We start from the raw sequence: 26,710 nt of genomic DNA on the forward strand, positions 1-26,710 counted from the left end.
AATGAGCTTGGAGAATCCCATGAGCACAGAGCTGCCGTTGCACTTCACTTTGGAGAGATGGATTGCCCATGGCTTGTTGAAGCCTAGAAACAAGATAGTTAACAAGCATTGAAGCATCATTAGTAGCTTGCTCATGAGCAAAATCAAAGTTATCAACATTAATTTCACTCTCTTTACTATTTTCAGCCATTCTAACAACTTTTAGGTGTAAAATTTTTAGGTGTACTTTGGCACTTCAAGCCCTAGTTGCTACTCGTCTTTACCCCTTTAGAAAAAGCACTCAAGCTACTCTACCCGCGGCTCGAATACCATTAATTGCAAGGAATAGAAGAGAGGGTCTTTCGACACCAAAACAACACCGGATCCTGTCAAGATTCTAATAGCTCAATAGTGGTTAAGCCATAGGCAATCCCCGTACGACTCCACTATTAAGACCATAGCTCTCGACGGTGATGCCCTGTTAACTGCACAAAGGCAGGCGCACTACAAGGCTGAAATCCCTATTCTACTTACTCACAAGCAATTAATAATACCAACCATTTATAGCTAGCTTGAGGACCTCCCTTCTTGAGCAAGAAAAGAGAAACCTTGTGCTCTGATAACAATGTAACATTTGATGGTCTAAAAACTTATGTGTAGCGGAAATTAGCATGAACATAGTGGGCATTTCATTAGAATAGATTCCTAATGAGAATTACAAGAGTGATCGGGTGGAGAGAGCAACAAAAAGAATAACACCTAGTTAGATAGCATCAACCATACTTTCAAAAGAGAGAGAAATTAAGCTATTGACAACAATTGAGGACCTGATTTGCATGGAGCCAGTCCCCCCTCCAAAAGGCTTTGTATTATGGTTTCTCCCATCAAGAGAGACATTGTACAATACAATTCTTTGTGTTCCTTCAAGACTAGCTAGTGCAATGAAGATGAAAGCTTCATGCACTAAGAAAAACACTTAGTAAACACAACTTTAATTATCCCCGTTCTCAGACCCAAGACCTCACACACCTTCGAAGATGGTGAGAGCTAGCAGGGTATGAGAGTAGATTGAGAGGAAGAAGGAGTATCTTATGAGAAAGATGTACATATCCTCACATAATCACTCATATTAGCATAGCTTTAGCTTAGTAATTAGCTTGGTAGAGGATATGAGCATGCATTGAAGCTTGGATCTTGGTTGGATTTGCATCCACAAGCCAAGAGTGTGTCGATGTAGGCTTCTATCTCACAAGCTTGGAGTAGGTGATGAGCTCTCCATTAAAGCTTGGGAAGAGACAGTCTTCTGTTTCTTCACACATGATCTTGTGTGAGTGTGTGTGTGTGTGTGATAATTCCTTGCAAAAATCAGCCCCCTCTCTCTCTTGGGCGAGCCCTCTTGCTATTTGCTCTTGCAGGCTCCCCATTGGACCTCCCCAAGTCAAGCCAATGGTTATTAAGCAGCATAAGTGATAGCCTTCTGACATGTGTCCCCCTTTCCCATTTTGTGAGAGCTTTAGGTAATTTAATAATTAAACTAAACTCTCATTGGACCCCTTTGCCTCCTGGCCAATAGGAATCAGGCAAGCCATTGGGCTCCTGAATGCTCATTGGACCCCTTGGGAGACTGTCCAATAGTCTTCTAGGAGACTTAATTCTCATTGGTTCTTTTATTAAGTGTTTTTAAATTAATTAAACTAGCTTTACTCTAGCCTAATTCTCATTGCTCCACCTCCAAGGACATCCAATAGGAATTGGGCACACCTTGTGGGCATCTGGGCTAGGGAGCTGACATGTGTCCCTCATTCCCTTTGTGTAAAGGGAGCCTGTGTGTGTGTGTGACTTTCTCTCTCATCCCCTAGAAGAAGGTCTCGCCCCCTCCCATGTAGGGATATGCAAAGACTTTTTAGTTACACACAAAGCATCCAATTTCCCCTAGGGTTGACCTTTGGACACAACCTTTGAATTTTGGAACCTTAGCATTTTGGAAGTCTTAATGGGCTGAACCTTAGGGTCTTTTTAGCCCATTGTTGCACATGGCTCTTTTTCAGATGCCCCCCCCCTTTGGATCCCTATTTTCCCTCCTTTGTTTCCCTACTGTGGCCGGTCTACTAGCTTAACCAATATTCTAGCTTTTTCTCCCTTGGCACTTCCCCACATTAAATGATCAGTTTAATATGAGAAAATCATTTAGGAGACTTAGATATTGATTATTATGACATTATGTATGGTTTTCAACCTAGATCACCAATTATAGTGGGGTCGACAACTGATAAACTTTAGTCGGGAAAGGATTTTCTGCAAGATTACATGGATATGCTGAAACTTGCTTGCCAAAATGTGCAACAAGCACAAGATAGGCAAAAAAAGTACACGGATGAGAAACACCGGCAAGTAACCTTCATGGAAGGGAAAGATATATTTTAACGCATGCTAGAACATTGAGAAAGTCTGAAAACTTGGCCAACACCTAAATTATCTCCGAGATATTGTGGGCCTTTTAAGATACTCAAGAAAATTGGAGATTTGGCTTACAAACTCTCTTTACCTATGCACTCTCTTATTCATCCGGTTTTTCATGTAAGTAATTATGTAAACGCTTGCGTAGAGACGACAATGTCATTGACCAATAGGTTTTGGTTGATTTCATTGAACCTACAACCCAACTTCATGAACTTGAGCGTATTCTTGAATATCATGATTCATGTATTCTTCATCATGTGCATCATTAAGCATTAGTTAAGTGAAAAGACCGACCTGAAGAAGGTGCCACTTGGGAAAACATTAGTGTTCTTAAGAAGAAATTTCCCACTTTTTGTTTTTGAGAACGAAAACACTGCTCCAAGGGGGGAATAATGTAAGGCCAAGGGTCTAGTCTGAAACCAAAACTCAGGAGCTACCTATAAATGGGGCAAGAGGCTAGGAGGTGAGACAAGTTTCAAGGACCAAGGCTTCACATCCTACTTCTCTATTCCTTGCATGGCATGGTCTGTGGTACACTTGCCATCCCTAATACTTTGGATGTGCACATTTGGGAGGGAGGGTCTGTGTTATCCCAATCAAACCAAGGATGTTGTTTGGGGAGAAGCTCAAGATTTGTCCAAGGGCTCTTTGGCTTGCATATACACCTGCCTCACAAACTCTTGCTTGCCCTTGGTCAATATAAGCAACACCCAATATAGGAAATCATCCTTGCTTTCAGTTTTTCCCTTCCAAATGAAGTGATGCCAAGTGGAAGAGCTCCTTCTAGCATTCTCCAAAACACTATTATACAATCAAGGTAACCAAATGGGGTGGTAAAAAATAACTTCCTATAGAAAGAGACATCAAGTGGTATCCAACATCATGAAGTACTAAGCTTTATTGACACTCTTATGGAGACATGGTTACGTACTCCAACACAAAGTGATGCCTCCATCACATTGCTTAAATCATTTCTTTAGATGATGACAAAAGATCCCAAGTCTCACATCTCAAAATTTTGCATTCAAACTAGACCTAAAATTAGGAATGTGCTTCTCATTTGGCCCAATGAGCAACATGTCATCAGCACAGAGAACCTTGATCTCTTCTCATACCAAGCACAAGGATTTTTGTTTTGAACCATACAAAGATTTTTTCAATCTGCACCACTTTGTTTTCCTCATTCCACACACTTTCTCATGCAAAGAACCATTCAAAAATACATTTTTATGTTTCATTGATGTGCATCCCACCCTTATGAGCCATTGTTACGCAAATGCTACAAATGGTAGTCATATTGTTACATTACAACCATAATGAGCTACAAATGAAACTAGAGAGAAACAGCCTCGTCAAATTAATATTTTTCTCTTGAGCATAACCCTTTCCCACAAGTCTCGCCTTATAGAAATCATCTAAATCACATTTCAACTTGGATACACACTTAATAGCAATCAACTTTTTCACAAAAGCAAATCACTCAAAGACCTAGTGTCATTCTTCATAATAGAATTATTCTCAATTTGCAAGGCAACCAACCAATTTCTCAATTTTGTGCCTCATCAAGCAAAACAAGTTCCTCCTCTTCACATACTCTAGAAACAACCAAAGCAAAAAAATCCAGCACATAAGAGGCATAATGAGGGAAATGTTTCTAAGACTGTGGCTAGTCATGTCTGCATAACTGTTTGGAGCCAAGCATTGGGGACCATGTTACCAATGTGAGGTGGATTAATTTGCTAGAGATCCCCATTTATGGCCTCATCATAGGACATGTATAGACGAGTATACTTTGGGTATAGGTGCTTTGAATGCCAAGTTGGGACTCTTCCGATAGCTCTTTTGAGTAGTTTATGCCCTATCAACGCTTTGTTTACAATTTATGCGTTAGTTTGCTGAGTTTTACTTGAGATTTTGAGAGAAGACTCTGCTAGATGCTTCCCGCAAGTCCTCTAGTATACTTACAACACTCTTTTGCATCAACATTGTATCAATTTTGCAAAGTTTCTAGTTGAGATTTTTATCTCCATGCAAAGAGAGACTACCAATTTTTTTATTTTTTATTTTGTCATAAGTTTTTAGCGTTACTCTCTTGCAATTAGCTCTTGTCCTTATGACTCGATCTTTTGAGAAAGAAGATTACTACATTAAGAAAGCAGAGAATGTTTGATATGCTAGTCAACAAAGGACTTGTAGTGCCATTGAAAGAGCATAGAGAGGATTTGTACACTAATGATTAGTGGAAGGAGATTGATGCTCATGCCATGGCAACTATTAGGTTACATCTTGGTGAGTCTATATTTTTTGCAATTATGGACAAGACCAATGCTAAAGAACTCTAGGAGTATTTATGATGAGAATGGGATGGTAAGAGTGCATTGAACAAAGTGTTTCTTATGAAGAAGCTTATAGATCTTAACATGAAAGAAGTCCCACATATTACTATGCCTTCCATTGATGATCTACCAATTAAGGGTTGTGAAGAAGGCTCAAAAGATGAAGCAAAAGATCAGAGGGGGTGCCGACACTTTTTTGCTCAACATATTGCTGACTGTGATGCTATTTTATCAAGGCTTGAAGAAGTTAACTTAACACTTTCAGGTCAAAAATCAACTTTTGGTGCTAAGGAGGTCTTGATAGTGGGACATATGTGCAGTTCTAAAGGTAGAAGGCCAAGTCCAACAAAAGTGGAAGCTATCCAAAAGATGAAGGATACATGCTCTTCGGTTACTGAAGTTCGTCGATTCTTGGGTACGTGTGTGTTCTATCGTATTTGGCTGCCACACTTTGCTCATGTTGCAGAGGTGCTGTATCAATTGCTATGAAAAGGTAAAAGGTTTGTTTGGAAAGAAGTTCACACACAATCTATCAAGAAATTAAAGAAGATGCTTCTTGAGGCACCGACCTTGAGGAAAGTTGACTATAAATACGAAAGGCTAGTTATTTTAACAGTTGACACTAGGCCAACACATATTGGATGGGCTATAGGTCAAGATGATGCAGAAGGACACATGTATGCAATGAGATTCAGAGCCAAGGTGCTCAATGCTCAATGCTCATCAACGAGGTTATCCACAGGTTAAGAGGGAACTTTGGGGCGTTTCTACTGCTCTAAGGATTGATAAAGAATACTTTATTGGAGCTTCTGTCGAGGTAGAAACAGATTGCTTGCCACTGATAGGGATGATTGCAAACTGCTCTACTCCGGACATTGGCATGTTATGATGGATAACCTATATTAAGTCTCTTAACCCTGAATTTTGTCATATTGCAGGTAGAGATAATCCTGTTTTGCAGATATGCTATCAAGAGCCAGGTTTGAAGATCAAGAAGAGATGCTGACCATGACTGATGATGTTGGCTTGAAGTTCTACACATCCTCTTATCTACATGCCCATTGTGGAAATATTGCTCATGTTTTTGAAGTATTTTCTGAAGAGTTTTATGGCGGAGAGTGGCTTATGATTGGCCGCTACCTAATTACTCTCACTAGACAAGAAGGGTGGAGTGACCAAGAATACAAGAAGATCAGGAAAAAGGCCTATGGATATTTCCTGAAAGATGGACATTTATGGAAGCAACCGAAGCGCCCAGGAGGGGTACCACAACAAATTATTTGTGATAAATCAACTCAACAGCAGGTGATCAAAGAGTTTCATGAAAGTCTATGGGCTGGACACAGAGGAGTTTGGGCAACCTTTGTCAAGATTAAAGACCGGTATTGGTGGAAAGGTATGTATAAAGATGTGGTTCAATTTGTGGAATCATGCTTAATATGTCAACAGTACTCTTATGTGCGACATAGAGATGGATTGCATCCCACCTATCCACTAGCTATGCACTTCAAGTGGGTGGTGGACCTTATTACAATGCCAGTAGGAGTGTGGCAGATGAGGTATATTGTTCTTGCCATAGAAGATCTTACTAATTAGATTGAAGGTAGACCTTTGCGTACCAAAGCTACCAGTTCAGTATGCAAGTTCTTGCTTGAAGATGTTATCTCCAGGTATGGATGTGTTGGCAAAATTACTACACATAGAGGAGAGCTGGATGCAGATGAAGCTCGAGAGTTTTTTGCTCGTATGGGCATTAAACTCGCTCTCACTACAGCATATAATCCAGAAGGTAACGGGAAAAGTGAAAGAGGACATCCGCCTATTGTTAAAGCTTTAGCGAAGGCATGTGAAGGACATATTGGTGATTGGCCTAAACTCTTGCCATTTGCTTTATGGGCTGATCGTACTACACACATTTCAGTTATAGGATTTATGCCGTTTGAATTGATGCATGGGCAAAAACCCATTATGCCTATAGAGCAAGCGGTTTTGGACCATAATGCCATGGGAAGAAGGTTGTATGTCTATTGAAGACTTGCTTGCTCTACGTATTCGCTAGCTTGAGAGGTGTCAAGAGGATATTGAACATGCTAAAGAGAAGCTTAAGGAGGCAAGATTCAAGAATAAGGCATCATTTGATGGAAAGCACAGACTACGACCACATGCTATCAAAGATGGTGACTAGGTACTTGTCTATGACAGTAGCTTGGAGAACCAATACACTACTATGCGGAAAATGGTTAAATGGTGGTTTGGACCATATGTGGTGCTACATGTTTTTGATAATGCAACATATCAACTATGTGAACTTGATGGCACTATGCTCAAGGTGCCTATTACAGGAAAACGGATCAAGCTATCCAAGAAGAGAGAAGGCGAGATTGTTCTTGAAGATTCCCATTCAGATCCACCTCCAGAGGATCATGTTATGTATACATCAGATGATATGTCTGATGATGATTTTAATGAAGCTGATTAAGTGCAATTGGCACAGACCGGAGGCTGTGCAGGTTCAGAGAGGGTGGATGTCGTGCCGCTCCACTCCCATGACAAGAAAATGAGCAAAGGAATGCCAATAAGGTGTATTTGAATCCTACATGATTATTTAGCAGTTATAAGGGCTTGCTAACAAGCCAATTTTTTAGCTAAAAGTGTGCCAGATGCGGCTCTAAGGGCCAAAAGACGTCTTGGTAATGCTAAACAGTGAGTATGCTTGAAGTGGTCATAGCTGGGATTTTATTATTAAAAGTTGAAGTACTCGAAGTGCTCTACCGGCCTGTCTTTACGGCTCGTCAATCAGAGCTACAAATAAGAAGTTATGGCAGCTTGAAATTTGAATTGATTGTAGATCTGTACCGGATTGGGAAAGTGCAGCTGAGGAAATAAAAATGAAGTGAATGCACGGGCCTGAAGTGCTCGCTTTGTGGAGCGAGTCGGTCTTTTCAGATCAATGATCGGAGTTACGGTTGCCAAGTTATTGGCCGTTAAAAATGCACCGAGGGCTGGTTCCGTATCAGTCCGGTCGGCTCAATCGGAGTGCTATCTGGGAATTTTTTAGTTTTCTTCCAAGGTTTGGAATGCAATGATAGTGACGAAAAGCCAACGTGGCTCCAACTTTCTGGAGAAAAATGATATGCTTGGCAATGCTTTAGTCGACATGTACGCCAGTGCCCGCCTAATGTGGCCGCCCACTGGAGAAGCTTGGCGGTGCCTTGGCCAAAATGTATGCCTAAATGGTGCCCGAAGGCCGCCCAAATAAGCCAAATTTAAAATGGCCGCCAATGGAGAATCTTGGCAAGCTTGGCAGGTATGTATGCTCAAATGTGATTCCCTTACTATGGCTGCCCACCCAATAAAGAGGCTCAATGGCCGCCCGTTCAATTAAAATGAAAGCTTGAGTGTGTAAGCAAATAAAGAGAAGCAAAGCCATGGTAGACAACTGCAGCCACGAGCGCAGGATGGGGAAGAGGGACTTGCGCCCGCCTGTGTGGTGCTCCAATGAGGACGCCGAAGAAGTGGGAAACACTCACATGATCATGGCAAAGCTTTTTGGCACTACTCTCACAGTGTTTGAAGCTGCCAAAAAATCCACCTGCCACGTCATCGAGTGGGTACCCATTAGCAACATCGCTAATGGGTAGGCCCTTTTTTAGCAAGGGGAAAAACCATGCAACATATAAAAAGGAGAAAGGGGGCTCTTGAGCTCACTCTTGGGTATTGTTTTGGGAAGGCTCTCCCCTTCTTTTTGAGCGCTCTCTCTCTAGGAGGAAGCCAAAGCTTTTGATTACATTAAACTTCCCTATGCTAATTGAAGCCTAATCCTAAACTCCTTACTCAGGCTAAGCCTAAGCTCGTTTTCCATTAAGCTTTCCTATGCTAATCCAAGCCTAATCCTATTACTCAAGCAAAGCCTAAGATCGAATTCCCTAAGCCAAAGCCTCAATCTTAAGCCAAACTAAGCCTAAGTTTGGTTTCATTAATCATAAACTCATTAGCCAAGCCTAAGCTCGGTTTACCACAATCTCTAAGCACGTTCAAAACCGGAATCAATCCGATAGCCATAAACTGATTCGGACCACCCAAGGCATTGCAAGTTGAAGGCAAAAGATAGTATAAGGCAATTTAATTGTGATTGTCTTGACTAGCACCTGGATTAAGAAAGGTTAAACTTTGTTAACAGCATAAATGTTTCCATTAATGTTTGATTAAGCAGGGACACTGCTGCTTATTAGGCTTAAGCTAAACTGTCTGTTTTAAGCTCTGTTCTCGTTAATTGTGTCTGCTGCAACTCTTTTCCCCGCACCTCTCATAGCCAGGGGCCCTGTGTCTTCCCGGCTCACCTTTCGAATACAAATCCCCCGACAATGGGATGCTTGATTTATGTTTGCAAAACTTGATCTGACTTACACTATGGGGTTTCCCAGCTGATCAGCTTTATGCATAGGCCTATCACTAAGTAGTGACGAGTAGTGTGATGTGTCTTTACATACCTCAATCACATTAACTTTGGGACTTTATGCGAGATATGCTCAACCATGCTTGCAACCTTTTACAAATAGTGTTTGGGATACTTGTATGACATATGAGTGTCCATAGTAGTAGTTGTTTTCTCTTTGGTGGACCATGCATATCATCTCCTTAAAGTACGAAGAAAGCAATAGTGTGCAATTCAAGTTGTTAAGCTAAGTACAAGGTAGCATTCAAAACAACAGGTGTGTGTGGATCAGACACCTCTTGATGGATCTATGCATGAAACTTGATGAGTCTACAACTATTTTCACTGATAGTTAGAGTGCATTGGTAGTTGCAAGAATTTGGTATTTCATGCTCACACAAAGCACATTGAGATGCAATATTACTACGTCAAAGAGTGGCCGAAAGATGTTGATTTTGATGTATGGGCCAACACTGGACAATGTGGCAGACTTGCTCACCAAAGCTCTTCCATAGGGAAAAGTTTCTTCAAAAATGTTAGTCATTATATTTTGGAGGCTAATCACGTTCACATCATTCACTGTAGGGGGTTTGTAACCCTTACATGTCCCTTAGAAAATTTTGATGTGAAAATTTTTCTATTCAATCTGTAAATTTTTTTTGTTCGAAATCATTTTTTCATCACCCCTTTGTATGTGAAAATGTGAGAAAATATAAAAGAAAATAATCCCTAGAGTTGAACCCTTGTTATAGACCTTTCTTTATATTAGGAATGGGAGCCAGTGGAGTGTATTGTAGGGATCATATCTGTAATCCACATTCACATTGGTGTTTTACAGTATGCTAGAAGATCTAGCAAGAGCCTTGTAATGAGGGCATTTTCTTCTACGAGCACTTCTACCAGCTCAACCAGAGAAATAAAAAAAGTATGCTGGTTAAACTCTCTCTCCCTACCAATTGTAACTCCATGGACTGTTCAGTCTTGGACACGATAGCGAGTGAAGCACTCTAGAGCAAGATGTTTAGGGATTGCAGAGGTCCCTAAGAAACTCTGTACCCATCAATTGGTAAAGATTACTAATTTCTGTCCTATAAGATTATTTGTGGATCTTTTTCACACCTGCCACATATATGTTGCGAAGACTATGCTAGTATTGAAATCTCTCTTGCTTCTGTGACAAGATTCTTGATAGAGGATGGTATGCTAAAGAGGTGGATGGCATACATTGCGAGGTTGCACTGGACACTTTGGTGGCCAAGTACATGATTGAAACACAGTCACTTCTCATCTCTTTTTGGTACAAGTGCTCTTAGTTTGTTGCAGGCTGCTCTCAGTTTGTGACTATTGATCAAGAGTCGACAAGTTTGGAGGAAAATGCTGTCATAGATGTGGAGGTGGTGGAAAAAGAGCTCAACCTTGTGACATTGATCACAACAAGGGAGAAATGCAACCTTCTTCAACTCCGGCATGACATAGTGGAGGAGACTGTGGACAATGAGCCATCACAGTTCTATTTCTTACAGATTGCGGACAATGTGCCGTCACAGTTCTATTTCTTACTACATGGATGCAAAGTAATGCAACAAAGGGAAAAAGAGATTGTTTGTAGAGAGCTAAGTGGCCGAATTCAAATCATGCCAATGTAGCTTGGATGAACTCTATTGGGTGTATCTTTTCCTTCAATTGAAATCTATATTCATGAATTCTATCGTAATGTTTCTTTCAATTGAAATCTTTTATTTCAACAATGAGATGATTCTGACCATTGAATTTGTTTGTCTACCTGTGTCTCTCTTTGTGCAAATATGTGTCATTTCTTTACATTTAGTACAACATATGCAAAGTTTGTTGTCTTATGTACAATTCCCCCCCCCCCCCCCTCTCTCTCTCTCTCTCTCTCACACACACACACACACACACACACACACACACACACACACACACACACACACACACACACACACACACACACACACACATCATTATCATTGGCACCACATTGACAGGTAAAAGAATCATATTAATGTACACATACTTAGAATTTTGTAAAGTATTTGGAAGTACAAAATCTGAAATAGTCAATGGACTGTTATCATACAAATTCTGCAGAGACGGGATCAAAATTTCCTCTAGGTAGAAGTCATGCTCATGCCCTTCAAATGAGGGTGGGGAGAGAGTTGTGCCCATTGGATTAAGTAAACCCTTTTGTGGTGTATCGTCTATCAACAAAGTGTTCTCAACATCAAATGGTACATGGATTTGAGAAAAAGGTTTGTAATAAAGGCATACATTTGGTTTTGTAGGGTGGTAGTTGCCATCAATGAGAAAACACTACACTTGGAAATACAAAAAATAAAATTGCAAACGTTCAATTTTGGCTAAGTTTCAAACTACGGTTATGAGGGGGTTGAGGTTTCTTTGTTGCATAGAAAACCATATCCCTACGCACAACCTTCTTAGAAGAAATTGCAAAAATTCCTTGGTGCCCGGCCGCACAATGACTCTGCGACCAAGTATTTGAAAGTTTTGCAGGTTGAGAGCTCATGCATTTGAATCATACAGCTCTTGAAAAATCAACAATCCATTGATGCCCAAAATATTTAGTCTCTGCAAACATTTAGTAAAACAAATAAGTAGTTAGACGGTAGGATGACTTTTAAATTCTTTTACATTGGTTATCACCGAAGCAATCATGTCAATGTATAGCAAAGGTCCATACTGGGTTTGACTGGTGCGTAGGTTGTTGACATCCTCCATATTTTTACCCTCGCTCCCTTGTGCTTTTGCTATCCAAGACTCTTGTGTCTCTATTGTAGAGTGATCCATAGCAAAAGAATTAGCTTCTAATTGAGGGATTGGAGTTTTTTCCTCAGCCCCTCCATTTTCATGGTCTATTGATGGAATGGTGGAGGGATCTACTTGAGGGTTGAGAGTTTCAATATGAATTTCTTCTTCAGTCCCTCCAGTTGCATGATCTGCATTGAATTCTTCCATCTACAAAGTGAGATTCAATTTCAACCCCTCTTTGCGCATGATTCGACTCCTCGACCCTTGCACCGGCCACCTCCTCATCATGCATCTCTTCCCTCTCAAACTGTTCCTCTTTTTGATTACTCCTTTCCTCAGCCCGTCCCTGTGACTGTTCAGTCACCCCTTTTCCTCCTTTCCCTTCTCAACCGATCTTACAAAATCTGGCAACTTGTGGACATCCGCTTGCTTGAGTCTGAGGCCTCAACAGTCATTGTTATATCTGCAATATTGGTCATCCAATTGGATGTCTTCTGCATCATACTTACACAATGTGAAATAGAAAGCAGATGCTTGATATGAGTTGTAGAGTATTGATGCAAATACTGCATTGTGTATTTGTCCAATGCACTTTGCAAAAGAAAAATGAAAACAAAAAGGAACTGAGAGAGATTTTTATTGCAACAATCACCATGTTATAGTAATGGTTTGCAAAATGCCTACCTTTGACGAGAAGAAGAGTCTCTCAAAGAGGCTAATGTTATGTGGCTAGCCAAAGATCAATTAGAGAACCGACATGTTACTCTCTATCATGGGATTCTAAAAAATACTAAAGGGGAAAAGGTAGAAGTCCAAATGCTTCCAAGAGAAGCCAAAGCCCTAGAAAGGGAGGAGACAATTAGGACACTGTGGGAAAAGATGGGCCTCACTAACTACATTCAATTAGAACCGTGCGGTGTTGATTATCAAAGATCTTACAAGATAATCCATAGCATTAACAAAGAAGGTTGAGAAACTATTTGAAATTTGAACAACACCCTAATGGAGGTAAACATCACAAAGGAATATAGTTGATGCCTTAAAGCTTCCCAAGGGGGGAAGCCAATGAGAGACCACCAATTAGCTACTACGGCCATATTCACCCATAAATCAACATCATTTGTTGATCTCAGGCAAAAGGAAATAGAGTGAGCACTACAAATTTACCATAAACACTTAATTTCACTACAAAGAGGCCACCCCTCTACACTTGCCCTAATCACGCAGTAGCATCAACCTTTACACAAGCATGGAAGAAAGAGGGTTCTACAAATGTGAATCATGCTCAATATATTCACACTACCATCACACACATAAAGAAACTGGAAAAGATGTCATTCGTGGGGGCTCCATAGGTACTCACTAGGATAGCATATCAGCTATTGGCCAGGCTGATCATTTAACACCAGCCCCTGAGAAAACTCTATGGCTAGCAAGAAAATGGGTGCATAAGAAGAAGAAGTACCACCTAGAGCACCTCCCATTTCAACAAGATTGCAACAAAGATTAGTGAAAGTTTGTGAAGCAAAAACCGAGAAGGCAACAACCATTGCATCTGTGGCACATCAAAGCGATAAAGATGCAGAAGGAGAAGATGATGAACTTCTCAAAAAAGAGCAAAGGAAAAAGGCAAGGCCAAGATGGAAGGGAGAGATAGGAAGAAAATTCCACGTCCCATGGTTAGAATTAAGACCCAATAAAAAAATCAGCAAGGATATAAAGTGAAGCAGCTACGTTTGAGATTGAACGAGGGTTGAAAGGAGAATTTGCAGAAAAGTGGCAACCCACACCAAAGTGGATCAAAATCCGCTCAAAAAATCCCATGTACTACCAAGACGATAACCCTTTGACTGGGTTGGATTCAATGTACAAGGCTCAAAGGGAGCAAGGCAAGGCACAGACTGCTGAAATAGCACAACAAGAAGTGCCTAAAGAAAAGTTGGATGGAATGACTAAAGAGAACCCGGAGGAAGTTCACACCACTACCATGCCTAGAGAACAATCTCAAAAAGAAGATCCCAACACTCAACATGATGAGTTCCTCGAAACTCAAACATAGTTTCTAGAGATGTCCAAAAAGGAGCTACCAATAGTAGAAACAGCTAAACCATCCCATCAACATGAAGCCGACACTTCTAGGCAACTTGAGGACTTGAAGGACATAGATGAATATGCTAGATATGCCCATGAAGTTGTGGATACAATGAAAGACAATGGCTATGCTTGACAACATCAGCTTCATCACTTTGAGCAACAGCTAAAGCTTACAAGCTTGAAGTAGAAAAATCTTTCAAAACGAGGCATGTATTAAGGCCAAGCAGACTTCAAACAAGAAATAGTAGAAGTGACAACAAAGTCTAAAGCGGAATTAGAAGCTCTTAGTTCAACAACACATCAACTAGAGAAACATCTCAAAGAGGTAACCACTACTTTACAGAGTACCAGTTCATTTTCTCAAAGAGTGCAAGTCCAGCTTGATGTAGCAAATTATCAATTAGAGTCACGCTGTCAGGAGTTTTTTGGAGCAAGGGATTGCGCATATGTACATATACATGCATGGTGCATCAAATAAAGAATTTCCCATTTTTCAGAGCCAGGTGGTTACGTGGGGCCCACATGTGTACAGGTAGGACAGGGTGTACATAGTGCATCGATTTTCACTATTACCAGTACCACTGTGTTTTTTCTACAATAAGGAGGAGTTGGTAGCGCGTAAAACTTCTTGATGAAGCTATCCCTGGGCCGACAACATGAGGTAAGCAGGTGCATCAGATGGCATCGAGTGGCGTTAGGAGGTCGAACGGGGTCAGTACTTGCACGCAGAGAAGTATGGACACGACGTGGGTGTTTTCTTGTGATACTTATGCAGAAAGGTCATCATGAGGACCACTTTTTGGGGCCACTTCACGTGGTTGCGGGCTGCATTATTTGGAAAAATTGAGTGCCAGGTGTGCGGATGATGCAAAAAAGGTGACAACTATGCACAGCGAGGTCAGTTTTTGGCCTGTTCGGGGTCCGTTTGAGGTCATCTAAAAGGCCACGGGTGCCCAACTAATAAAGCTAAGTGTGGGAACTGAAAAAACTGAGAGAAGACCAGAAAAAACGTGGAGAAGAGAGGAGGAACAGCCGCAAGTGTGTTTTTGCTGTTTTTGGAGCATTTTTTGGCCCTAAACTGCTCATCCGAGGTCGGATTTGAGCACTGTGACACTGTAGGGTGGGGTTTTTGGGCGTTCCGGATGCAATGGCGCTGTCCATTTTTCCAAATTACTCACAGATTTTTTGCTGTTTTTCTGTGTAATCTTCTCTGGTGAGTGGAGCCTCTGCTTAACTTTGTGGTTGTATCTGGTGTATTTCCTCAATATTGTGTAAACTATTTGCCCCATTGGTGTTGGGCTGAGCTTCATTGAGTCTAAACAACAGCAATTTGCCTCCTTTGAGCTGAATTGAGAGTGTGTGTGTGAGTGTATATGTGTGAGTGTTAAGTGGGCAAGTGGGAAATCTCTCTCTTCTCACTCCGTCTGTGTGTTTCCTGTCTCGGCCAGGCTGGTTGTGTAAGCCGAGTGGTGCCCCATAGTGTGTGTGTGTATCATTCCAAGAGTGTGTGTTGGGTCATTATAGAGGCGTTCTGTGTGTTTCCATCCCGCTCACAATCTTTTGGTGCCCCCACTGAGGATCTTCTTCGAGTACCTTCTGCTTCGAGATTCGGGGCTACAGGTTATAGGTACAGGTACAGGTGATTCACAGAGGTTCAGGTAGCTGGAGTACAGTGATATACTAGCAGTGATGTCACTTGCATTTGTTGTGGGTATGCATCACTTGGCGCCTATTTGAGTGCATTGTCTGTTGGATTGTACGTTACTTGTGGAAACTACCATTGTACGCATTTGTGGAGCCATACTTGGTTGTATGTGGTATTCCCAGCCATTTCTGAGACTTGGTCTGGAAGATAGTCATTTTTGAGACTTGACTATACGCGATTTGCATTAGCCTTCGTGTGAGGGTCGATAGCGTGAGGTTTTTATTGAGCTGGGGGATTCTCAAATGTGGAGATCCTTTCGGTGATACAGGTAGCTGGAGCACCCTTTTTGTGACCTCGCCATAGGTTATGTACTAGTGAGTCCTACTTGATACTCGGGTTCTATTGTTGACAGTTTATGCATACATATACAGTCTATATTTTGGGTTCCTACTGCTCTATTTCTGGGGAAACTCTGCCAAAAAGTTTCCAAGTTATGATGGCTGGTTTTTTGGTCTTTTGAGCCATTTATGCTGTTATGCTGCTGAAATTTTGGCAAAATCAAAATGGCCCTTAATTCACTCCTTTTCATTTAACTCAGAGAATCCAGATAAATGTTCATGTGTCCAGGAAGATTTTTTTTCCAGCAGCGCATAGTCTTTATGTTCGGGCCGAGAAGATTAAGAGAGATCCTGGAATGTCCTTTGCCTGTTGTAATTCCGATGATTAACTATGAAAACTCATTTGATGTGCATGTGTTTGTCCTTATCTAAAGTTGAGCTCCATTGAAGTTTGTGGGATTGAGTCAGTCAGAAGTTTTGGGTTCTTGCACGTGTGTTCAAAGGGGTTCTCAAAGCATCATAATTTGGGTAGCCATGGCTTTCTCTTATTCGAAGTTTCATGGAAGAAGTGATGAAGATGTGGAAGACTTTTTGGAAAAGATGGAGGTTGCCTGCATTAGCAACCAGATTCATGATCCTGCGCAGATCTTACATCTTCTCCAAATTTGTTTGAAGAGTGATGCACGAGTTTGGTCCAAAACATTTGAAGAAGAGTTGCGTGCAGCGGATCCACCTGTAAGATTGAGTTGGGACAATCTAAGGCATGGGTTGGAAGTGGAGTTTGTGAAGGTAGAAGATCCTGACAAAGTGTGGCAAGAAGTACAAGGTTTGGTGCAAAAGGAAGGTGAGCCAGTAGATGCGTACATACGAAAGTTTTCATTGGCATGGGAGCGAATGTGCAAGGCCTTAGCACCAGAGGTACCCCCGCCTGACATGATGAAGAAGGACAGGTTCTTGGCTGGTCTTTGGGAGAATATACGTTGGAGAGTGGAGCTAAAGAAGCCTAGGACATATGAAGATGCATTGGAGGTAGCAAGGAACAAAGAGTGGAAGTTAGGGAAAATGAGCCAGTTAGGGGTGGAGTCTTTGTCCATGAGGTCTGAATTTCAGCCTATTGACTCTTTACAAGGTCGCATGCCAGGGGTTCATCATGAACCAGTGGTTGCTGTTACTCCTCAAGTTATGCCAGCAGTGGTCACTACAGCAGTGCAAGATGATGGGCTAAGGCAAGACATGAGGCAAGTGGTAGATTTAATGAAGAATCTCAGCCTAAAAATGCTAGGTCAAGTGGGAAATAATCGAGGTCAAGGGAGGTATGCAAATCAGCCCGGAGGTGAAGAAAAACCTAGGAATGGTGTTGGACAAAGCAATGGTAGGTTTTGGAGGCAGACGCCCACATGTTACAATTGTGGAGAGTTGGGTCACATCAGCCCGCAATGTGATAAGCCACCAAGGATGGGGGGAGACATGTATCAATTGCCAAGACAGGTGTTAACTAGGTCAAATGATTATGGCATCGAAATTAAGGGAGATGAAGGAACCAGTGGATTAACCCAAGAGGAAAAGGGAAAGACAAAAGTGCTAAGTGTAGTCACCTTGGAGAAGGCATCAAAGCTAGAGGATACATAAGTGATGCCTATTGGGAAGAGGACCACAGAGGATAAGGAAGGAAGAAGTACCCCAGGTCCTAGCAAGAAGAAAGGAAAGAGCCATGAAGGCGAGGATGTCAAGGCCAAGAGAAAAAATAGAGCTCGTCGAAAGTTTCATGTTTCAGATTTTCCAGTAGGGGATGGGCAATTAAGCTATGACTTGAAGGAGGATCTGACGAGAAGGAAGGCAGATGTTACTTTTGGGCAGCTTATAGAGATGGTGCCTAAGCTAAAGCGACAGTGGAAGAGGATGGTTAACCCAATGGAGAAAGAGCCAGAGAGAGGTTCAGTAAAGGTGTTGGCAATGGATGAGCTACCAGACATTTGTCCAATAGTAGATGTGTGGCATAAAAGGAAAAATTTGGGACAAGGTTATGTGGATGGCGGAGCCCAAATATGCATCATAACACACTCATGCGTTGAGAAGATGGGTCTCACAGTGGTTGGGGTGTCAGGTTTCCGGATCAGATTGGCAAACCATCAGAAAGCAAAATGCTTGGGTGTTGTAAAGAGCTTAGAAGTGGAGGCATATGATGCAAAGGCAGTGGTTGATTTTCATGTGATACCTGTCTTTCCTATTATACTGGGTAGACCATGGTTACGTGCAGTGGGAGCTGTTCAAGATTGGTGACATGGTACGATTAGCCTCTATGGAAAGACAGGTACCAAGAAGCTATACAATATGGACACAAGGAAACGATTAGAGGAGCTTTATGAAGATGAGGATGAGTCTAGTGATGAAGACTCTTCCACGGTGACAGATGAGGATAGTGATAGCACTACCAGCAGTGATGAGGATGCTAATGTTGCATTTCTTTTGATGGACAAAGAAATCCAGAAGTTTGGTTTAGTTGCATTTGCGAATGAAGTTGAGGATGAAAGTGAAGGGACTTATGAAGTGATTGAAGGGCTGATGCAAACCAAGGTTGAGTTGTCAAAGAAGCAGGAACTGATGACACAAATGATCAGTGGAGACCTCTCAGCTATGGAGAAGGATATATATTTGCACATGCTAGCTAGTTTTCCTGATTTGTTCATTACTTCATATGAAGAGATCAGAGGGTTAAAGGGCGAAGAGATGCATATAGAGCTGAAAGAAGGTGCTAAGCCAGTGCAGCAAAGGCTAAGAAGGATGGGTCAAGAGCAAATGGAAGCCTTGCGAGAAGAGGTGGACAAGTTATTGAAGGCAGGGTTCATAGTACCTATGGAGACCACAGAATGGGTGAGTCCAGTTGTAGTCAGTCCAAAGAAGGATGGGAAGTGGAGAATTTGTGTAGATTTTAAACCCTTAAACGCAGCCACTAAGAAGAACCCATATCCTCTTCCATTCATCGATCAGATCTTGGATTCAGTGGCAGGTTATGAGAGGTACAATGTGTGTGATGGTTTTTCAGGCTATTTTCAATTGAAGATTGCTCTTAAAGACCGCACAAAGACCACTTTTATTACACCATGGGGCTGCTATTGCTACCCAGTATTGCCATTTGGGTTGTCAAATGGACCTTCCTTCTATCAAGAGAGAGCAAATTGGGTGTTGGAACCATTCATTGGTAGTTGTGTTAAAGCTTTTATGGATGACTTCTGTGTTTATAGTAGTAGGGCTGAACACCATGAGAAGCTGCAGATGGTATTGGCTCGATATGATGAATGTGGAGGACAACTAAATCCAAAGAAATTTCATCTAGCACAGCCAAGGGTGAAGTTATTGGGCCACATGGTGTCAGAAAATGGCATTGAGGCTGATTCAGACAAGGTAAAGTCTATTATTCTTCTTCCATCACCTACGAGTACGAAGCAATTGACAACCTTTATACACAAAGTGAAGTACATGGCAAGGTTTATTCCATTGTCTTCTCAGATTCTTTATCCATTACAACAAGTGGAAAAGCATGATCCATTGCAATGGGATGACAAGTGTGAAGAAGTGTTTCAAGAGGTGTTAGGGGGGTTGTCAGCCATGCAGGCTCCTGATTGGGAGAAAGTTTTTAATGTAAATCCCTCATTAGGGGATGATGCCATTGGAGCCATGCTATTGCAAAAGGGGAAGGGTAGCCATTATATGAGGCCAGTGTATTGTGCAAGCCGAGTGAAGTTGGTAGCGGAGAGAAAGTTCTCGGAAGTAGAGCTAGTGATGGCCAGTGTAATATTTGCTTGTGGACGATTTCGTCATTACTTGCTACCACGGCCTTTTGTTTTCTTGACGAGTTATGCATTTTTGCCACAGTTAATTAATGGTACTAACATGTCAAATGTGGTGAAGAAATGGGTAATTGAGCTGCAAGAGTTTGAGTTCTCTCTCTAGTGGAAGATAGTACAAGGGCTACCCTAGCTGATTTGTTGACCTGCAAGGAGAATCCCCTTATTGTTAAGGAAGAGGTGGTGAGAAAGGTAGTTGAAGAAGTGCCACAGATCAGCAATGCACATGTGTTGTTCTTTGATGGTTCATATAGAAAGAGCCATGATGTAGCTTCAGGAGGTATAGCACTTTATGATCCAGAGGGGAAGCTAGTATGCAAGAGAGGGTTCAAATTGGATGCTCATAGTAACAATGAGGCTGAATATGCTACTCTCAAAGCCGGATTACACATTTGTTTGAAGCATGGGGTTCGAAGGTTGAGCATAAAAGGTGATGCCTTGTTAGTGGTGAAGCAAGTGCTGGGTGTGTGGAAGAGCAAGAACACCTCATTGAAGGAAATGTGCTTCAGAATTAAAGGCCTGTTAAAAAAGTTCGCAGCATGGATCATCAGACACATTGAACGTGCTCTAAATGGAAATGCACATGAAGCAGCTCAAGGCATGATTGGGGAGCTATTTGTGTTGAGGACCACTTTACCTCTTTATCATGGCCGGGAAAGTTTGGCTCAAGAAGAGGAGTTTTTGCTAACAGGAATCATTCCAAAGGAGATTCAGAAGTCTAAGAAGTATGGCTTTGTGCGGAGAGCATACAAGTACAAATTGATTGGTGATGTATTATACATGAAAGGGGCTGATCTCGTGTTAAGACGTGTACCTTGGCGGGAGGAGCTTTATAGAGTGTTGGAAGAGAATCATGAAGGCGCATGTGGTGGACATTTTGCTCTAAAGATCACCTTGCATAAGATTTTGCAAGAGGGGTATGTATGGCCTAGTTTGCACAAGGATGTTCACCATTGGTGTAGGTCTTGCAATAGGTGTCAAGCATTTGGGAAGAGAGTGTTGAAGCCAGAGCTACGAAAAACCGTTATGACGTTTGATGTGTTTGAAAAGTGAGGGATTGATGCAATAGGCCCGTTACCTATCACAAGCAGGGGCAAAAGCTATATTTTGACTGCAGTGGACTATCTCTCTAGATGGGCAGAGGCTATAGCAGTAAAATAGATCACTGCAAAGTATGTGGAAAAATTTGTGTATGATGAAATATGTTGCAAGTTTGGGGTGCCACTGGAGCTACTTTCAGATAAGGGGCCTAGCTTTAGAGCTAAACTGCTAGATTTTTTATGTGCAAAGATGAAGATTAGGCACCATCATACCACTCCTTATTACCCACAATGTAATGGATTAAATGAAAGATTTAATGGTGAGTTGGTACAGATTCTTTCGAAAGTGACAGAGCACCAAGGAAAGAATTGGGATTTGGAATTGCCTAGTGCATTATGGGCTTACCGTACTTCGGTGAAGACAGGTACAGGGTTTACTCCATTTCATTTGGTGTATGGAAAAGAAGCACTATTGCCTGTGGAAGTAGAGTTGCCTGTGGTCAAGATGTTAGAGAAGTTGCTTGGGCCGCCTAGTGATGCATTCAAAGAGAGGCTCTTGCAGTTACAAGAGGTCCAATTGGATAGGATGAGCTCATTGGAGCATTATGGGCAGATGCAGGATAAGGCTTTGGCAAAGATAAATGAAAAGGTCAAAAGTAAGGGTATCAAGAAACATGACTTGGTTTTGCGCTACAACAGTAAGCTGGACAACACCTTCCAAAAGAAGTTTCAAATTAAGTGGGAAGGCCCTTTCAAGGTAGTGGAGTGTTTTCCAAATGGCACATATCAGCTGGCTAACTTGGATGGTGCTCTACATAAGTCCAGGGTAAATGGATTGCGTTTTAAATTGTATCATGCTAGATTGACGATGGTGGAGAAAGATGAGCTGTATGTGGATCAAGGAGTGTTGGTGAAGGATGAGGAGACTTGTGACGCTGCGAGTTTCATATCGCTTTTTGCTGCTGCTGATCATGAATGATCTAGCAGGCTAGGGGATGGGCAAATTATGTCAGGAGTTTTTTGGAGCAAGGGATTGCGCATATGTACATATACATGCATGGTGCATCAAATAAAGAATTTCTCATTTTTCAGAGCCAGGTGGTTACGTGGGGCCCACATGTGTACAGGGTAGGACAGGGTGTACATAGTGCATCGATTTTCACTATTACCAGTACCACTATGTTTTTTCTACAATAAGGAGGATTTGGTAGCGCGTAAAACTTCTCGAGGAAGCTATCCACGGGCCGACAACATGAGGTAAGCAGGTGCGTCAGATGGCATCTAGTGGCGTCAGGAGGTTGAACGGGATCAATACTTGCACGCGGAGAAGTATGGACACGACGTGGGTGTTTTCTTGTGATACTTATGCAGAAAGGTCATCATGAGGACCACTTTTTGGGGCCACTTCACGTGGTTGCGGGCTGCATTATTTGGAAAAATTGAGTGCCAGGTGTGCGGATGATGCAAAAAAGGTGACAACTATGCACAGCGAGGTCAGTTTTTGGCCTGTTCGGGGTCCGTTTGAGGTCATCTAAAAGGCCACGGGTGCCCAAATAATAAAGCTAAGTGTGGGAACTGAAAAAACTGAGAGAAGACCAGAAAAAACGTGGAGAAGAGAGGAGGAACAGCCGCAAGTGTGTTTTTGCTGTTTTTGGAGCATTTTTTGGCCCTAAACTGCTCATCCGAGGTCGGATTTGAGCACTGTGACACTGTAGGGTGGGGTTTTTGGGCGTTCCGGATGCAATGGCGCTGTCCATTTTGCCAAATTCCTCATAGATTTTCTGCTTTTTTTCTGTGTAATCTTCTCTGGTGAGTGGAGCCTCTACTTAACTTTGTGGTTGTATCTGGTGTATTTCCTCAATACTGTGTAAACTATTTGCCCCATTGGTGTTGGGCTGAACTTCATTGAGTCTAAACAACAGAAATTTGCCTCCTTTGAGCTGAATTGAGAGTGTGTGTGTGAGTGTATATGTGTGAGTGTTGAGTGGGCAAGTGGGAAATCTCTCTCTTCTCACTCCGTCTGTGTGTTTCCTGTCTCGGCCAGGCTGGTTGTGTAAGCCGAGTGGTGCCCCATAGTGTGTGTGTGTATCATTCCAAGAGTGTGTGTCGGGTCGTTATAGAGGCATTCTGTGTGTTTCCATCCCGCTCACAACGCCATCAAGAGAAAACTCAGCTACTTAATAATCTACGGACCAACCCCACCGTGTTACATTATTGCAAAACATGGATGAGGCTTAGAAAGCTCTAGAGCAACGGAAAAAAGAGCTTGAAATGGAATTCAAGCTTGGACAAATGCAACATCGAGTTCTCTAACATGGATTTATGCAGAAAGAAGAAGGCTACATAAAGGAAATAACACACCTCAAGGAATATCTTAGAAAAGCTCAAGCCTCAAGTATCCACCTCCCGGGAGGACCAACAAAAAAAATCCATGGGAGATACAGATGCTCTACAATTCATGAATTTTGAAGAAACAATCACACCAGATGGAAATCTTCCTGAGCTTATGGTTACACAAGAAGATGTTGCACCTTTCGCACCTACAACAAGCTTGACTGGAGGATGAAGAAAACTTGCTCAAAAGGAGGGTAGAAGAACCTGAGAAATTCTAGAAGGAGGCAATGCAGTGGGAGGAGTGTATTCTTCATTCCATCAATGTCAACCTTCTCACACCAGAAAATATCAATGAAGAATGGCACCAATAGGCACTCCCCTATCCACTCATCAAGTTTGAAGTACTACAAATTAAAGAAAAATTACTCAAGGAGCTCGCTACCAATCCAACAATGGTACACCCTAAATGACATGACATTTGGCTAAACCAAAACCCAAGATACCTCATTCTCTACACCAATGCACCAAAGGAAATCAAGCAAGATCTGGTGCATTGCCTAGTTCTGAGTGTCTGCAATTGGAAAAGGGACCAACTTGACTTAATTACCCGCAATTCCCATCACCGCCACAAGGCAAACCCATTGAAGATTAAATAGTGGAGAATCTCTCATTATCAATAAATCTTTTTCATGGGATACTTGACTTGGCTTGCATCATGCTGGTCAAGATTTCGAAGATGCTTCATACTTGTCTATAGACCTTCCATCAAGCCGAGCAGAGCGATGCCGCTTGGATGTCATTCCTAGAAGGCAATTAAAGTGTTGACGGCTGAACACGAGAAAGCTACACCACTTTTGTATTAATTAATTTTGATGAGAAGCAAGGATATTTTGTAAGGTTTAAGAGATCATATTTGGTGTAAATGAGCCTCTAAGGAGGATTGTATATAAGCCAATATTTGTAACCCTAAAAAAACTTTTGAATCAATCAAACTATTGCACTCACTGTGCCATGTCTATGTAGCTGAGAGAGAGAGAGAGAGAGAGAGAGAGAGAGAGAGAGAGAGAGAGAGAGAGAGTGGTCTTATCTCTTTTCTATGCATGCTACAGAGCAGCCATTGCAAAAACAAAACCACCAGTGAATTAGCAATGGCAAGGGCTATGCTCCAATGCCAAGCTTGTGAAGTTTTGGCTGTGTCATGAGGCGAGCTCCCACGAGCTTCCGAGCGAGTTATCTTGCAAACCGTGTGTCTGTTCTGCGAGTTCTTTATACTGATGGATTCATAGTGAGTAGAGCTACATGTTAGGACCATACATGACAAAAAACAGTGACCTGTAATACATTGTCTATCTTCATACGCATTTACCGCAGGGAGTGGTTATAGATAGGGTATCAAGTTAGAGTCCATATGGTAGTGACCTCTTGGTAAGTAGAGTGTACCCTCTTATTTTCGTGGTGTTTCGAGAACATTTGGTCTTGATTTGGAGAGTGAGAGCGTGTAGGTTGAGTTGCATTCATGAGCTCATAGGATGTCTAGATTTGATTTCTGAGTAGTGATTGTCTTAGAAGGTCAAGTAGGTGATTGAAAACCACCCACTTGTTTCCATGCACCTATGGGTCAAGCTTCATCCTTGGCTGACATTTAGTTTGCTGGCCTTGTTCTCGTGGCATATCCACCAACATTGGCACCATTTTCAGGGACGAGAGCCCTAGGTAGATGACCTTAGACTATTCCTACAAGGTGAAAGTCCCTCTAGTTTGCCAAAGTCTTGTTATTTGATACTAGGTAGGATCCGGGAGTTGGACTCTTCAGATCTAGGAGAAGTGCTAGGGAGAGTCTGACTTGCCTGGATTTTCCGCCATAGCTAGTATTACTCGTGTTTTAGTGTTTTTATGTAGATGGTGTGTGAGTGATTTGTTAGGTGATAAAAAGGATAGCTAGTCCGTGTGAGGCAGTGAAGCGTTTTTCTAATCATAAGTACAACACCTCATATGATGTGTAGGAGTAGTTGTAGATAGAATATGTTGATTATGATCTAGAGCTATCCATCAAAAAGTTATTTTATTGTATGCTTGTTTGCATTTGCAATCTTTGAAAAGTTTATTTTTAGGGTAAAAAAACAAGTTTCAATGGATAGCTGTGCATAAATGAATGATGTTGAGTGCATGAGAAAGCATATGCAAGAGATCTGTTTAGGAAAATTGCAATTCTTCAAATTCAAACATTATACGCGTATGAAGTCTTAAGGGCTAGTAGAAGACCAAATTTGGCAAAACAAACTGCACTAGAGTGTTCAAAAGGGGCGCTTTACCCTAACTTCAGCTTGATACTAAAGCTTTGACCAATACTTGGTACCCAAAAGACAAAAGACGGAGTGTAGAAAATGGAAAAAACAAAAAAATTGTAATTTTGACATATTTTTGCATGAAAATTGGTAAAAGTGCTTGGAAACTATATGATGTCTGAGAAGTGAATCTGACAGTCAAAGTGAACTTTTGACTTTGCACCCATCTATTGCAAGTTGAATAGAGCACATACACCAAGTTTCATTTCATTTGGACATATAGATTGAGTATTGAGAGTATATACTTTGTCGGGGAGATTCCTTGTCAAAAGTGGTGAATTTGTGCGAGTTTGACTTCCAAAATTTGTTGTAAACACATGTGCACGTTGTACGCATCAACAAGCACCTTGGGTAGAAACAAAACTCAATTCTGAGCTTAGAGACATTATACACATATGAAGTCTTTTGAGACCAAATTGGGAGCCTAAGGATACATCTGTGTGCACCATTGTGATCTAGAGCAATTAAGAAGAAAATAGGCAAGATCCTATTGAATTTTAAGCATTTTAGGGCTTGTAAAGACTAGGAGATGGATGTAGGTAAAGTGAATGCTTGAATTGATCATATCTAGCACAAAAAGTGTTGAAGTTGAGTTTTGAAAAGCGTTGTGAGTTTCTTGTGTGGTGAAAAACCTCTAGAGTGAGTTTCACTCCATTTGGACCAGACATACATCATATGTGTATGATGTCTATAAGGCATTTTTAGGGACCAAAAATGAGGACAGAGCAGAACAGGGTGTTTAGCATCACAAAATAGGCTTAGGGACCTAGTTTCACCCAATTGGAACATCCTTGTCTTAGATGACCTCCCAAAAAAGTTAACAAATAGGAAAGAACTAGGAGGGAAAGACCTACCAAGGGGTGTCAGAATCACAAAGCAGAACTTGGAATGAATAGAGCATATCAAGGAGAGTCTACATGTGAAGTCATTAGGAAGAGAATGGGGTCTAGGAGGGCCTCTTTATTTGGCAGTTTAAGGGAGTCAAACCTCTAGTATTAAGAAAGCAATCAAAGGACAATTTTATTTTAAACAGGCAAAACGGCTAGTTTATTTGAATTTAAATTTTCCCCCC

This window comes from Adiantum capillus-veneris, chromosome 22 (assembly GCF_014529385.1).
Source record: "Adiantum capillus-veneris isolate H3 chromosome 22, ASM1452938v2, whole genome shotgun sequence".
NCBI lineage: Eukaryota > Viridiplantae > Streptophyta > Polypodiopsida > Polypodiales > Pteridaceae > Adiantum > Adiantum capillus-veneris.